We start from the raw sequence: 17,059 nt of genomic DNA, 5'->3' as shown, positions 1-17,059 counted from the left end.
AATAAAGATATCCATTATCAGTCAATATCAACCCACCACCTGTCCTGTAATGCAATCTGGGATTTAATTAGCTATGGTCCTTCACATTCTGATCAGCAAGCCCCCCCTGACATATTTATACATTTTCTCCTGCAGAACACACTTTGTCATGTGGACTGTCCTGGGATTAGCAGCTGTCTTCATCTCTGCCTCAGGTAAATTATTCTCATAGCCTCAGTAGACGGCATAGACGTAGTCAAAGTTTAGGAGGGGTGATGGACAGCAATAAATCACAATTGCTTGTAGAGTTATGGACAAACTGTTGTAACATCCTCATTCTCTGGATTTCAAGTGAGACATGGCTCTGAGGTGAAGGTCATTATTTCTGGTTTCAAATCCTCTTTTATGTGTCCTTGTTCTGATATTCCTTTAGACCTTTTTTCACACACCCGCATGTACACACACACACCCGCATGTACACACACACGCGCATGTACACACACGCGCATGTACACACACACACACACACACACACACACACATGCGCATGTACACACATACGTACACACACACTTTGTATCTCAATAAAGACTGTTTATCTACTCCTCCTCGTATGTGTGTGTGGAGAAAGATAGGAAACACGTTATTAGGAGGTGAGAATTCGGCAGATGAATAGGATGTGTGACCGTGATGAGTGCAATGTCCAGCATTTTATGAGAGCGAGAGAGTTAGTGTCAGTATAATTTGGCATGGGTATGAAGTAACTTGCCATATCAACATGGAATATTCTGATTTTAATGTGTCACTAGATATCCTCCTCATCTGAGCCAACAAATATGTATTATTCCATGAATTCTATTCAGGTCAAAAAGTCTCATTATAGCTGTCTTGCTGCATTGTCAGTTTCAGGGCAGTAAGAGACTTGAGTTGAGTCCAAGATCAACTCTAAAATGTGCTAAACGGTCCCTGTTGAAGAGCTACGGGGGAAATCAGCAAGCCAGTAGCATTTGGGCAAACCCATGGAAAACATAACTATTCCTTAGATATCTGTAGACGATTTATGATCCGGAGATGATAGAAGTCAACCTAACTGTCTGGCTGTCTCTTATCTATAGTTGCATAACTCTCAGTGATGTAGGATATACTGTGTTTAGTGTTCTTGGACAGCTATGATGTTCATGAAGTCAAATTTGAATTCCTATCCAGGCTGGTCTGTTTTGTAGATTGATAGAGCTATTGTAATATGGTCTTTTGTTGCTTTGGCATAATTTTTATGTAATGAAATCAAATACACTAATACTACACCTTCTATATTTCTTTGATTAAGTAATTATACCTTTTCAGAACATATCGGTTGTTCATTGTTAGAAGCCGTTCGTTTGTGACCTACATAAAGACGATACGCGTTAATAACTGGCTCTACATTTGAAATCCACAACAGATCTGGCAACAATTTAATTTACTTCCGCTTCAAATAGCTCACCTGGGAGTGTTGCTCCACTTTCAAATTACTCTGTTTACTTAATACAATCTCTTATGCGCTATTGAATTTGAAGAACTGTTTGTTACTTTGTATGTGTTGAAAGTAATAATCTATCATCATTTCTAATCTCTCAAAACATGAGATGTCAAAGATTATCCCAAACACCACCTGCACCACCAACTATTGTATGTCCCAAATGAATGCAAAAGATTTGCACATGCTCCCATGATGACCTCTAATCATTTTCAGTCTAAGGAGAAGGCTCAGTGCTAGCCAGACACGGCTATATATAACAAATGGGCACTTACAATCTGTCTGTGGCATTGAACAACAGCCAAGGCTGAGTGTGTTATTCCACTGACACAACATTCCTCACATTGTTTACTAGAGGTCGACCGATTAATCAGAATGGCCGATTAATTAGGGCCGATTTTAAAGTTTTCATAACAATCGGTAATCTGCGTTTTTGGACACCGATCATGGCCGATTACATTGCACTTCACGAGGTGACTGCGTGGCAGGCTGACTACCTGTTATGCGAGTGCTGCAAGGAGCCAAGGTAAGGTGCTAGCTAGCATTAAACGTATCTTATAAAAAACAATCAATCTTAACATAATCACTAGTTAACTACACATGGTTGATGATATTACTCGTTTATCTAGCTTGTCCTGCGTTGCATATAATCGATGCGATGCCTGTTAATTTATCATTGATTCACAGCCTACTTTGTCAAAAGGGTGATTTAACAAGCGCATTCGCGAAAAAAGCACTGTCGTTGACCAATGTGTACCTAACCATAAACATCCACGCCTTTCTTTAAAATCAATACACAAGTATATATTTTTAAACCTGCATATTTAGTTAATATTGCCTGCTAACATGAATTTCTTTTAACTAGGGAAATTGTGTCACTTCTCTTGCGTTCTGTGTAACAGAGTCAGGGTATATGCAGCAGTTTGGGCCAGCCTGGCTCGTTGCGAACTGTGAAGACTATTTCTTCCTAACAAAGACAGCCAACTTCGCCAAACGGGGGATGATTTAACAAAAGCGCATTTGCGAATAAAGCATAATCGTTGCACGAATGTACCTAACCATAAACATCAATGCCTTTCTTAAAATCAATACACAGAAGTATATATTTTTATACCTGCATATTTAGTTAAAAGAAATTCATGTTACCAGGCAATATTAAACTAGGGAAATTGTGTCACTTCTCTTGCGTTCATTGCACACAGTTTCAGGGTATATGCAACATTTTGGGCTGCCTGGCTCGTTGCGAACTAATTAGCCAGAATTTTACGTAATTATGACATAACATTGAAGGTTGTGCAATGTAACAGGAATATTTAGACTTATGGATGCCACCCGTTAGATAAAATACGGAACAGTTCCGTATTTCACTGAAAGAATAAACGTTTCATTTTCGAAATGATAGTTTCCGGATTTGACCATATTAATAACCTAAGGCTCGTATTTCTGTGTGTTATTATGTCATAATTAAATCAAAGATTTGATAGAGCAGTCTGACTGAGCGGTGGTAGGCAGCAGCATGCTCGTAAGCATTCATTCAAACAGCACTTTTGTGCGTTTGCCAGCAGCTCTTCGCTGTGCTTCAAGCATTGAGCTGTTTATGACTTCAAGCCTATCAACTCCCGAGATTAGGCTGGTGTAACCGATGTGAAATGGCTAGCTAGTTACATGAAATGGCTAGCTAGTTAGCGGGGTGCGCGCTAATAGCGTTTCAAACATCACTCGCTCTGAGACTTGGAGTGGTTGTTCCCCTTGCTCTTTTGTGGAGCGATGGGTAACGATGCTTCGAGGGTGGCTGTTGTCGATGTGTTCCTGGTTCGAGCCCAGGTAGGGGCGAGGAGAGGGACGGAAGCTATACTGTTACACTGGCAATACTAAAGTGCCTATAAGAACATCCAATAGTCAAAGGTATATGGAATACAAATGGTATAGAGAGAAATAGTCCTATAATTCCTATAATAACTACAACTTAAAACTTCTTACCTGGGAATATTGAAGACTCATGTTAAAAGGAACCACCAGCTTTCATATGGTCTCATGTTCTAAACGTTTGCTTTTTTACATGGCACATATTGCACTTTTACTTTCTTCTCCAACACTTAGTTTTTTGCATTATTTAAAACAAATTGAACGTTTAATTATTTATTTGAGGCTAAATTGATTTGATTGATGTATTATATTAAGTTAAAATAAGTGTTCATTCAGTATTGTTGTAATTGTCATTATTACAAATAAATACATTTTAAAAAGCGGCCGATTTAATCGGTATCGGCTTTTTTGGTCCTCCAATAATCGGTATTGGCTTTTTTTGGTCCTCCAATAATCGGTATCGGCGTTGAAAAATCATAATCTGTCGACCTCTATTGTTTACTTAACCGTAGTCCCACTTTCTACATCCACCTGCTGGGATAAACTTATCCTTGGCAAAAGTCATATATTGTTTTTTATGACTTAACAAGGGGGAGGTTCACGTGAGGTTAGAGAGGCTGTGTTTGCGTAGATGGGAGTGTCGGGTTGTTTAGGTGAAAAGGGCAGAAATAGTCTCCTGGATGGACAACTGGGATGTTAATGTATAGACACTGTGTGACACACACATACAGGAGGAGGAATAGAAAGGAGAACTGAAGATGTGTGGGTGTGACAGAGGCAACAACAACTAATAGTTAAGATTCTGCTTGATTAACAGTCTGTATTGAGATATAAAAGACGTGCGTGTGTAATATTTAGTATATTTTTAAGTGAGACATGACTCTGAGGTGAAGGTCATTTGTTTTGGTTTCCAAAGGTCCTTTGGTAATTTCCTTCCGCATGCTTAATAACACTTCAATCAATTGTGATTAACTGAAATATATACCCTCTTCTATAGTTATGACAAATAATTTCCTGAATGAATTTAGTTAATTCTTTATAGTAGCTTTACTCAGACCATGACCTTGTGGTCCTATAGTGTGAAGTACTGACCTTCAGAGGTACACATAGGAACTTGCATGGTACTGGTTGGTACCTGTTAGGATACATGTGCGGATAATCTAGTATAATTGAACATTTTCTACCCAATATATACAGTTGAAGTCAGAAGTTTACATACACTTAGGTTGGAGTCATTAAAACTCATTTTACAACCACTCCACAAATTTCTTAACAAACTATAGTTTTGGCAAGTCGGTTAGGACATCTACTTTGTGCGTGACATAAGTAATTTTTCCAAGAATTGTATACAGATTATTTCACTTATAATTCACTGCATCACAATTCCAGGGGGTCAGAAGTTTACATACACTAAGTTGACTGTGCCTTTAAACAGCTTGGAAAATTCCAGAAAATTGTCATGCTTTAGAAGCTTCTGATAGGCTAATTGACATCATTTGAGTCACTTGGAGGTGTACCTGTGGATGTATTTCAAGGCCCACCTTCAAACTCAGTGCCTCTTTGCTTGACATCATGGGAAAATCAAAAGAAATCAGCCAAGACCTCAGAGAAAAAATTGTAGACCTCCACAAATCTGGTTCATCCTTTTGGAGCAATTTCCAAACGGCTGAAGATACCACGTTAATCTGTACAAACAATAGTACGCAAGTATAAACACAATGGCACCATGCAGCCGTCATACCGCTCAGGAAGGAGACGCGGTCTGTCTCCTGGAGATGAACGTACATTGGTGCGAAAAGTGCAAATCAATCCCAGAACAACAGCAAAGGACATTGTGAAGATGCTGGAGGAAACGGGTACAAAAGTATCTATATCCACAGTAAAATGAGTTCTATATCAACATAACCTGAAAGGACGCTCAGCAAGGAAGAAGCCACTGCTCCAAAACCGCCATAAAAAAGCCAGACTGCGGTTTGCTACTGCACATGGGGACAAAGATCATACTTTTTGGAGAAATGTCCTCTGGTCTGATGAAACAAAAATAGAACTGTTTGGCCATAATGACCATCATTATGTTTGGAGGAAACAGGGGGAGGCTTGCAAGCCAAAGAACACCATTCCAACCTTGAAGCACAGGGTTGGAAGTATCATGTAGTGGGGGTGCTTTGCTGCAGGAGGGACTGTGCACTTCAAAATAGATTGCATCATGAGGCAGGAAAATTATGTGGATATATTGAAGCAACATTTCAAGACATCAGTCAGGAAGTTAAAGCTTGATCGCAAATGGGTCTTCCAAATGGACAATGACTCCAAGCATGCTTCCAAAGTTGTGGCAAAATGGCTTGACAACAAAGTCAAGGTATTGGAGTGGCCATCACAAAGCCCTGACCTCAAGCCTTTAGATCATTTGTCGGAAGAACTGAAAAAGCGTGTGCGAGCAAGGAGGCATAGAAACCTGACTAAATTACACCAGCTCTGTCAGGAGGAATGGGCCAAAATTCACCTAACTTATTGTGGGAAGCTTGTGGAAGGCTACCCAAAACTTTTGACCGAAGTAAAACAATTTAAAGGCAATGCTACCAAATACTAATTGAGTGTAGGTAAACTTCTGACCCACTGTGAATGTGATGAAAGAAATAAAAGCTGAAAGAAATCATTCTCTCTACTATTATTCTGACATTTCACATTCTTAAAATAAAGTGGTGATCCTAACTGACCTAAGACCGGGAATTTTTACGAGTATTAAATTTCAGGAATTGTGAAAAACTGAGTTTAAATGTAAGATGTAAGGTGTATGTAAACTTCCGACTTCAACTGTATATACAGTACCAGTCAAAAGTTTGGACACCTACTCATTCCAGGGTTTTTATTTATTTGTATTCTACATTGTAGAATAATAGTGAAGACATCAAAACTATGAAAGAACCAAAAGAGTGTAAAACAAAATATATTTTAGATTATTGAAGGAAAAAGGAGACCGCACATTGCTCTTGATAGTATCACTGATCTCTAACAAGCTTATGTATCGGCCTCACGGCCTTCGTCAGAGCTTTTTACGAAGGCCGTGAGGCCGATACGTAAGCTTATTAAAGATCAGTGATACTATCAAGAGCAGTGTGCGGTTTCCTTTTTCCTTCATCTTGTTCAACTGTTACCATGCACCTGCAAAAAAGATTGCTCAGATGTGCGAGTGCCTTTTGAATATTTTAGATTTTTCAAAGTAGCCACCCTTTGCTTTGCACACTCTTGGCATTCTCTCAACCAGCTTCACCTGGAATGCTCTTCCAACAGTCTTGAAGAAGTTCCCACATATGCTGAGCACTTGTTGGCTGCTTTTCCTTCACTCTGTCTTCCAATTCATCCCAAACCATCTCAATTGGGTTGAGTGATTGTGGAGGCCAGGTCATCTGATGCAGCACTCCATCACTCTCCTCCTTGGTCAAATAGCCCTTACATAGCCTGGAGGTGTGTTGGGTCATTGTCCTGTTGAAAAACAAATGATGGTCCTACTAAACGCAAACCAGATGGATGGCGTATCGCTGCAGAATGCTGTGGTAGCCATGCTGGTTAGTTGTGCCTTGAATTCTAAATAAATCACTGACCGTGTCACCAGCAAAGCACCATCACATCTCCTCCTCCATGCTTCACTGTGGGAACCACATGTGGAGATCTGTTCACCTACTCTGCGTCTCACAAAGACACAGCGGTTGGAACCAAAAATCTCACGTTTGGACTCATCAGACCACAGGACAGATTTCCACCGGTCTAATGTCTATTGCTTGTGCTTTTCTTGGCCCAAGCAAGTCTCTTCTTATTGGTTTTCTTTAGTAGTCTTTTTATTTAGCAGCAAATCGACCATGAAGGCCTGATTCACGCAGTCCTCTGACCAGTTGATGTTGAGATGTGTCTGTTACTTGAACTCTGAAGCATTTATTTGGGCTGCAATCTGAGGTGCAGTTAACTCTAATGAACTTATCCTCTGCAGCAGAGGAAACTCTGGGTCTTCCTTTCTTGTGGCGGTCCTCATGAGAAACAGTTTCATCATAGCTCTTGATAGTTTTTTGCGACTACACTTGAAGAAACTTTCGAAGTTCTTAATTTTCCAGATTGACTGACCTTCATGTCTTAAAGTAATGGACTGTCATTTCTCTCTTTGCTTATTTGAGCCGTTCTTCCAATAATATGAACTTGGTCTTTTACCAAAATGGGCTATCTTCTGTATACTACCCCTACCTTGTCACAACACAACTGATTGGCTCAAACAAATTAAGAAGGAAATAAATTCCACAAAATAACTTTTAACAAGGCACACCTGTTAATTGAAATGCATTCCAGGTGACTACCTCATGAAGCTGGTTGAGAGAATGCCAAGAGTGTGCAAAGCTGTCATCAAGGGAAAGGGTGGCTACTTTGAAGAATCTCAAATATAAAATATATTTTGATTAACACTTTTTTGGTTATTACATGATTCCATATGTGTTATTTAGAAAATGGTAAAAGATTTATAAAAACGCTTGAATGAGTAGGTGTGTCCAAACTTTTGACTGGGACAGTATATATTAAATCGAAAGCTGCATTCGTAACCATGTCGGAGATGGGATTTTACCAGTTGTAAATACCAGTTAGATGCATTCACCCACTATGAAATCATTGGGAAACGGCACTTGGCTAATGGCCAACAAGCTGCGTCAACCATAAACTAAAAGTACAGCTTTCATGCTTGTAAACAAATTATAGTGAAAAACACATTAACAAATTGCTTTTCATAAATTATGTTTTGTTACATTTAGCTGCCGAAAATGCTGTTATTGAGGTAATTTCCTTGCTAGTCAAAGTCAGCGGTCAGCATGGGGGAGAAGTCAGGGATGATAGACTCGATTCCCACTCGTAATTACCAGTTGGATCGCCGTTCAAGTGTATTTTCCCAGTCATATGTTGTATTTTCCCACTTGCAACTTGGTTACAGATGCAATATTAGGTACAGTCATTGCTGCACTTTGAAATGTAGGTGGGGTAATGTGCTGGCGGGCCTTATTAGGATATTTGGGGGCATGGTCTAATATATGTTGTATTTGTGCCAGCCGTCAGTGGAAATGTTGTACCAGTTAGTGGTTTTATTGATGAGGGTCTATCACCTTTTTTGACATTGTCAGTTTTGCATTCTTTCTAAGAACTTGTGACATTCAAGAGATTCAGTTAAGAGGATACTGTGCATTTTCCAGTAGCTATTGGCAGCTGGTTTATAAGAGGTTAATGTTTAAATCTGCAATATGTAACTTTTTGGGCGACTTGACCAAATTCACATAGAAATGTGAGTTATGAATCTGTCATTGCCATTGAAAGCAAGTCTAAGACGCAGTAGATCTGTTCTATGCGCACTTTCTAAGCTTCCCGTGCGCAAGTTTTGTTTTTGCGTCTTTTACTTTCGTTTTTGTACACAAGTTTCAAACAGCTGAAAATACAATATTTTTGGGTTATGGAATATATATTTCACAGTGGTTTAGATTAGAGGTCGACCGATTATGATTTATCAACGCCGATACCGATTATTGGAGGACAAAAAGCCGATACCGATTAATCGGCCGATTTATTAGAAATTTTTTTTTTATCATACACACATTTTTGTAATAATGACAATTGCAACAATACTGAATACACTTATTTTAACTTAATATAATACATAAATACACACACAGCTCTGAAGTGACAATGATACTGAGTCTGCTTAGCAGACAAATACTCTCAACTGTTTGAATAAAAATAGAGTTTAAGTTACCTGTGATGAATGTTGAAAACAAAAACTTTAATTTCTATATGCAGGAAATCCTATTTTAATAATGGGCATGGTAAGAATTGACAACCAGTGCGAGTCATAATTCTCATGACACCTTCTAGCAAAATCTGAAAAGCGGTTCCTTCATTTATTCCATAGGATATTTTTAGATTCACTTAAAATAAGGTCTGTGTTTCGTGTAGGCTTACACCACCGTGCCAATTTTATAACTGTGTAGATATCCATAGGACAAGGTAACTCTGATCAATATTGGCTAAATATAAGCGAAGATCATTTTTTTTGTAGAGTGCATTTATGAAAATATGTTGACAAACGTTACCTTATCCTAGTGAGATTTACACGGGTATCAAAACGTCGAGGCGGTTTAAGCCTGCACGAAACACAGACCTTATTTGAAGTAGATCAAGACATTCTCTATGGAAGACATGAACGGTAAAATAACGAAGGAACCCCTTTCAAGTACAGCCGCAAGTTATTACAGGAATTATAACACGTCGACTATTTCTCTCTAAACCATATACCTTTGACTAATCCGGAAACTATCACCTCGAAAACAAAACGTTTATTCCGTTCCGTATTTTATCTAACGGGTGGAATCCATGAGTCTAAATATTCCTGTTACATTGCACAACCTTCAATGTTGTCATAATTACGTAAAATTCTGGCAAATTAGTTCGCAAAGAGCCAGGCGGCCCAAACTGTTGCATATACCCTGACTCTGCGTGCAATGAACGCAAGAGAAATGACACAATTTGACCTGGTTAATATTGCCTGCTAACCTGGATTTCTTTTAGCTAAATATGCAGGTTTAAAAATAAAAACTTGTGTATTGATTTTAAGAAAGGCATTGATGTTTATGGTTAAGTAAACATTGGAGCAATGACAGTCATTGATTGTTTTTTTAAAGATAAGTTTAATGCTAGCTAGCAACTTACCTTAGCTTACTGCATTCGCTAACAGGCAGGCTCTTCGTGGAGTGCAATGTAATCAGGTGTTAGAGCATTGGACTAGTTAACTGTAAGGTTGCAAGATTGAATCCCCTGAGCTGACAAGGTTAAAAATCTGTCGTTCTGCCCCGTTGTTCCTAGGCCGTCATTGAAAATAAGAATGTGTTCTTAACTGACTTGCCTAGTTAAATAAAGATTAAAAAAATAATAAATAAATAAAAAATCGGCGCCCAAAAATACCGATTTCCGATTGTTATGAAAACTTGAAATCGGCCATTCCGATTAATCGGTCGACCTCTAGTTTAGATGGTACAATGATTATCTACGCTATACTTGCTTTTTTTGTCACAAATTGAAATTAGGTGAACTATTCGAATTTTAGAAACCATGAAATGGCGACGCGATGTCTGCATAGTGCATCTTTCATTTTCTATTTTTTACTTTCAACTTGGTACAAGTGGGTTATAATACAATTCACAGTAACTTACTGTAGCTAATCCATCACACTCACTGACATGATGGTCTGGTAGGAAATGGAGTATTATAATTACATGGTGACTAGCTATAAATGAAATAATGTATGCAAATTTGGTATTCACGTGAGAAGGGAGAGACTCTTCATCAAAGAACTATAGAATTGATGGAATGGGCTTCTTCACTACATCCACTATGTGGGTCAGTCTGTGTGCACAATAACACCCTTGATAGGCACCCTGCTTCAAAGATCCACACCCAACACATTCCAATCCGATATCTTCATGAGGCTTAGAGCACCCTCCTTCTGTTTCATAGATACACAAAAAAACGAAATAAACCCACCTGTCACGGCCGTCAAAGAGAGGAGACCAAGGCGCAGCGTGGGATGCGTACATACTAATTTATTTAAAGAACGAACACTAAACAAACTAACAAAATAACAAACGAACCGTGAAGCTATACAAAAATGAGTGCTGACAGGCAACAACACATAGACAACTACCCACACAGACAGGTGGGAAAAGGCAACCTAAGTATGGTTCTCAATCAGAGACCACGATAGACAGCTGCCTCTGATTGAGAACCACACCCGGCCAAACACACAGAAATACAAATCATAGAAATAAGAACATAGAATGCCCACCCAAATCACACCCTGACCAAACCAAAATAGAGACATAAAAAGCTCTCTACGGTCAGGGCGTGACACCACCTCTCGTTACTCTCACCGACACCACCTTATCCAACTCATCCACAATTTTCGTAGTTTCAATTTTCAGACTTCAAATGGATCTCCCAGGTAACAACATCGAGCCAAAACCCTTTCTCCAACCAAAAATTAATTAGAAGGCTTGGATATACTAGATTTCACTCCTCCGCAACTAGTCTGGTATTGGAAACCTGGTTGGTGCTGGATCTGCAAAGGGGAGGAAAGACAACCTGAGGAGCGGACAGACCCACAAGGAAGACCTGGAGATCAATGGTGGTACTCCTTTGTGGTCTTCCTGCTCTGAGTGAAAGTTATATATTTGGTCCCTCCTCCGCGCCTGTTCTGGTGCTGGAACTGGGACTGGTGTTGGATCTGCAGATGGGAGGGGGGAAACCTGAGGAGCAAGCCGATACACTTGGAAGCCCAGGACCCGGAAGTCAGTGATGGTACTCCCCTGTGGCCTGCCCGCTCTGGGTTTAGGTCTAGATCTTTGGTCCTTCCTCTGTGCCTCTTCTGGTGTGGTGATGAATGGTTCCTGGTTCTGGTCTGGTTCTGTGAGGGGGATAGGTGTTGTGGGAGGAAGGGGGAGAGATGATGGGGGAGGGTATGTCCATTGGCCTGGTGACAGGTGGGGGCTGTTTGTGAGACATCTTGGGTGGTGGGTTGGGCTGTGTTAAGGTATGGGTCTGGTTCTGGGTCTTCGTTGTTGTCTGGTGGAGGGGGTGGGATTTGGGCTACTGAGGTTGGTGGCGTTGGCCATTGCCCTGCCGGCCTAGGAATTGCTGTAGGTTATGAAGAAGTGCTCCCCTTTCCTGCACAGGTTGCAGGGTCGTGTGGAAGTACAGTCCGAGGTGGGATGGTCCCCTTTACAGATTCTGCAGATAATGGCTGGGCAGTTGGTTCTGGTCTGGGTGTTGTCTGGTCTGCTATTGTCCTGCAGGAGGAGGAAGGACAAACCTCAGAGCAAGCGGACACCTGGAAGCGCATAGGTCAATGGAGGCACTCCCCTGTGGTCTGCTCGCTCCAGGCGTAGGTTGGTGTCTCTGGTTCTGGTGGTAATGCAGCCTGATCTGCTCCAGGTGGTTGGCAATTGGCTGGTCCTGGTCTGGTTGGTGGTGGCCTGAGGAGGGCAAAAATAAATAAATAAAGGCAGGGGAAGAGGGCTGCAGGCCAAGGGTAGCGGGAGTAAGGCTCGCCTCTGCAGTACTCTACTCGCCTCAAGGCCTGCATTCCGTCATCTCCTCCTCAGGCAGCTAGTCCGGTGCTGGTTCTGGATGCTGAAGGGGGTCTGGGGTGGGCCATGGACTTGGGAGGTGTCAAACGAGGTGCTCTACTTGCGTTGGCATAACACTTACTGTAAACTGCTATAACACTTCCACTGACAGTTGGCACAAATACACATATATTTGACCACGCGGCAAATATGCTTATGAGCCCCACCAGTACATTGCCCACTCCTATCAAAGTACAGTGATGATCGTACCTTATATTCAAAATATTGGGTAGAAAAATGTCCCATTATACCTACAAGGTACCAAACTGTACAATGCAAGTTCATATGTGTACCTGTGAAATGTATCTTTGACCTTATTGTACCCCAGGTAACAACACTGTAGTGTACCCTAACCATACCCTTATTTTTGGTGTGTTAATATATACTGAACGAACATGCAACAATTTCCAAGATTTTACTGAGTTACAGTTAATTTCAATTATAGTCAATTGAAATAAGATCATTAGGCCCTTATCTATGGATTGCACATGACTGGGAATACAGATATGCATCTGTTGGTCACAGATGCCATTCAAAAAAGGTAGGGGCGTGGATCAGAAAACCAGTCAGTATCTGGTGTGACCACCATTTGCCTCATGCAGCACGACACATCTCCTTCGCATAGAGTTGATCAGGCTGTTGATTGTGGTCTGTGGAATGTTGTTCCACTCCTTTTCAATGGCTGTGCGAAGTTACTGGGTGTTTGCGGGAACTGGAACACGCTGTTGTACACGTCGATCCAGAGCATCCCAAACATGCTCAATGGGTGACATGTCTGGTGAGTAGGCAGGCCATGGAAGAACTTGGACATTTTCAGCTTCCATGAATTGTGTACAGATCCTTGCGACATGGGGCTATGCATTATCATGCTGAAAAATGAGGTGATGGCGGCAGATGAATGGCACGACAATGGGCCTTAGGATCTCATCATGGTATCTCTGTGCATTCAAATTGCCATTGATCAAATGCAAATGTTTTCATTGTCCATAGCTTATGCCTGCCCACACCATAACCCCACCGCCACCATGGGGCACTCTGTTCACAACATTGACATCGGCAAACCGCTTGCCCACACACCGCCATACACGTGGTCTGCGGTTGTGAGGCCGGTTGGACGTACTGCAAAATCTTCTAAAATAACTTTGGAGGTGGCTTATGGTAGAGAAATTAACATTCAATTCTCTGGCAACAGCTCAGGTGGATATTCCTGCTGTGTTGTGTGACAAAACTGTACATTTTAGAGTGGCCTTTTATTGTCCCCAGCACGAGGTGCACCTGTGTAAAGATCATGCCGTTTAATCAGCTTCTTGATATGACACACCTGTCAAGTGGATGGATTATCTTGGCAAATTAAAAATGCTCACTAACAGGGATGTAAACAAATTTGTGCACAAAATGAGAGAAATATGCTTCTTGTGCCTATGACAAATGTCTGGGCTCTTTTATTTTAGCTCATGAAACATGGGACCAACACTTTACGTGTTATGTTTATATTTTTGTTCTGTGTATGTTCCAAGAAATTAGTATGAACCAATGCATTCCCAACCAAGGGTGTTGTATACTCTACGTAAAGGGCTCTTCAAACCTGTTCCTGGAGACCTACCCTCCTGTAGGTGTTCACTCCAACCCCAATTATAACTGACATGATTTAGTTCATCAACCAGCTAATTATTATAATCAGGATGGTAGCTCTACAGGAACAGGGTTCGAGAGCCCTGCTCTACGTCAAGTGTCCTTTAGCACTGCTAGTTTTGATGTTACGCTGGTGTTGATAATTTGACCATATTTAGCTAATTTTAACAAAGTTCAGAAATGCATTCTTGCCAACAAGTGTGTGGCCATATCTCTTTCACACTCACATATCTGGTGGTGTAGCTGCACTGTAGACTGCACATTTCAGGTTGCTAGCGACCAAGAGGTTATGAGTTAAAATCACATTTGTGGTCACAGTACAAGATTTTACAGCAATTGAAATCAGAATACAGCAGCATATTGTCAATTGTCGAAATGACTCCTTCAAGTTGTTGTATATATTTACTTTGTTTTTACTAGAATGTTATGCAAAGTGCAAAAATGTATTCTTGACCATCTCCAGTAGGTTATGTTCACAGAACTGGTGGTGCAGCAGGAAATGTAACAAACTTGCTGTAAAACTACAACATTTTTGCTACACCCCATGCAAAGGGGGCCGGTAAAATGTTCTGTACGCAAGAACAATAATGTCCCCCGGCCAAAAAGTGTCCCCCTCTGCGTCTCAATGGGATTCGATAAACTATTAGCGTCCGTTGCTATATCAACGGTGTGATGACCTAATGATTAGAATTTTGGATATCATTCCAGCCTAAATTACGTTCTTATCATAACTATGTAAACCTGGCTGATTTCCACAAAAAATGTCGCTGTTTAAACAAGTTTTGTTTAGCTAATAAAATGAAAATATTACTTCGAACTACTTTTGGATACCTTGTTAACATTACAACTTTAAATCCATGTCTTAAACGTTGCTATGTTTCAGAAATGGCAAAGAAAATGTGCCATCTGCTTGACACATTAAAGTTACTTACCTTACAGATCACAAAGTCAGCAATATCCACTCCATTCAAATGCAAATCCGTTTGATTCATACACTGACTTGTCTGGCTGTCATGTTTTTAACCTGCCCTTCCCTTGTCTACACTGAAATAATATAATTTCGGTTTTAGTTTAGTTTATTAATTCGACCATTTAAAAAAAAAAAAACAAGCACACATAAAACTTAAGTGCATACATGCACATGAATAAAATCATCGAGGATAACACACAATAAAGTCTGGGACTTATTTCCATTGTGGTCCTCTTGAGACAAGATGGCTAGACAAGATCAAACACAGTATGGCAGTGAAATAATAAAACAAAAACATAATGTTCTTCTTCTATCTCATCATTCCAGTTACATCATAGGGGTTATTCATATGGGCACAGAAGACATCAAACATATTTTTACTTTCTTTTTTTTAAAGCTGTCCAGAGAGGATGTTGTTTTTATAGGCAGAGGCAACTCATTCCATTCTGAGGCTCCAGTATACAAGAACGTACCTGTATAAGCACACATCAGCAACACCTGATCTGGTGCTGTGATTGTGTGCATCCCTAACACGAGGAAAGTAATCACTTAGATATCTGGGCGCAGGACCATAAATACTCCTGTAAACCAAACCTAGTCTAATCTGGGACACCCTAGCCTCAACAGGCAGCCAGTTTAGTTCCTGAAAGCAGCTCCTGCCTATGTGAGTACGTGGACTCACCTTCAATACTATCCTGATCAACTTATTCTGGGCTATCTGGAGCTTCCCCTTCATAAGTTTAGATAAGCCCCCAAACCAGGAAGTACTAGGATAGTCAAAATGGCATTGAATGAGGGCAGTAGCTGGCACTTTCATGGAGTCCTTATCAAGCAGCTTGGACTTTCTAGCCAAAAACTTAGTCCTGGCATTAACCTTCCCTAGCACTTTAGTGGCCATGCTCACACCTCCCAAGCTTCCATCAAGGATACATCCCAAGTAGCTAACAGAGGTTTTAGTAGTCAGCACCTCACCCCCTAACTCCACTCTGATTTCAGACAACCTACACAATTTAGGTCTGGATCCAAAAAGAATTGCTTCAGTTTTCCCTAAGTGCAGAGATAGCTTATTATCTCCAAGCCATTTGCTAAGGTTAGTAAGCTCTGTGCTAAGTATGCTCTCCAACATAGTTTTACTTTTGTGAGACACCAGAAGTGTAGAGTCATCCGCATAAAGAAAAAGACCTCTTATGATTCATTTTTGTTAGTACACCCTTGTGGTTGAATATATATGTATCTATTGTAGGTCCTAGGATAGAACAATGAATAATGTGGAACAAATAAATACCATCAAAGGAAACCTTACAACTTACAATAATGAACACCTTGTGAAACAGATGTGAAAACCAACCTGGCAATATTTAACATTTTAATACATAAACTTTGATATTTTTTGATACAGTTGTGTATTTTCACAGATTTTTAGTACACTCACATGGCAATCATTGACTAAAATACTGAATTCTGGTGTGTGGAATATAGAGGAGGTGGTTGCTGTGTGGTTGGGAGGTTCTGCCTGTCACTTGTTCTCAACAGGCAGCCAGTCTCGGCAGGGGGACTTGAAGAGGGAGACTGTCCAGGCACTGCTGCTCTCTTTGTTCTGAGTGTTTGCAGTGCTAGTGTTTTTAGTTCATCTGTGTATCTCACATATTGATAGAGCAATAAAACGGTTCTCTGGGACCCTAGGCCCTGGAGAACAGAAGTTAAAGGGAACATTGGAGTGGACAGAGACGTAAACAAGCAAACACACAGGTTACACTTTACTGGAAAAACATTTTACTGGATTAGTCCAGTGTTATAAATGGGAGGTATGTACTTTTCACTATCAAAATAAAGAGCGTCGCACACTCCATATATAAACTCCAAGTAATTTATTGGGTATTTACCAACGTTTTGGCA

General features: G+C 40.5%; 1 protein-coding gene across 2 annotated transcripts in view; it reads left to right on the top strand.

Moving 5' to 3' along the window:
• The window catches only part of LOC120064181 (phosphatidylinositol N-acetylglucosaminyltransferase subunit A-like), a 48,318-nt gene that overhangs the window by 936 nt on the left and 30,323 nt on the right, over positions 1-17,059 (top strand). For both annotated transcript variants that reach the window (XM_039014575.1, XM_039014573.1), the window contains exon 2: positions 136-194. The gene's annotated coding sequence lies outside the window, so the exon portion shown is untranslated. The remainder of the gene's footprint in view (positions 1-135; positions 195-17,059) is intronic.

Source organism: Salvelinus namaycush, chromosome 19, assembly GCF_016432855.1.
Source record: "Salvelinus namaycush isolate Seneca chromosome 19, SaNama_1.0, whole genome shotgun sequence".
NCBI lineage: Eukaryota > Metazoa > Chordata > Actinopteri > Salmoniformes > Salmonidae > Salvelinus > Salvelinus namaycush.
Note: the sequence above shows the minus strand (reverse complement) of the source record. Positions and strands in the feature narration are given on the sequence as shown.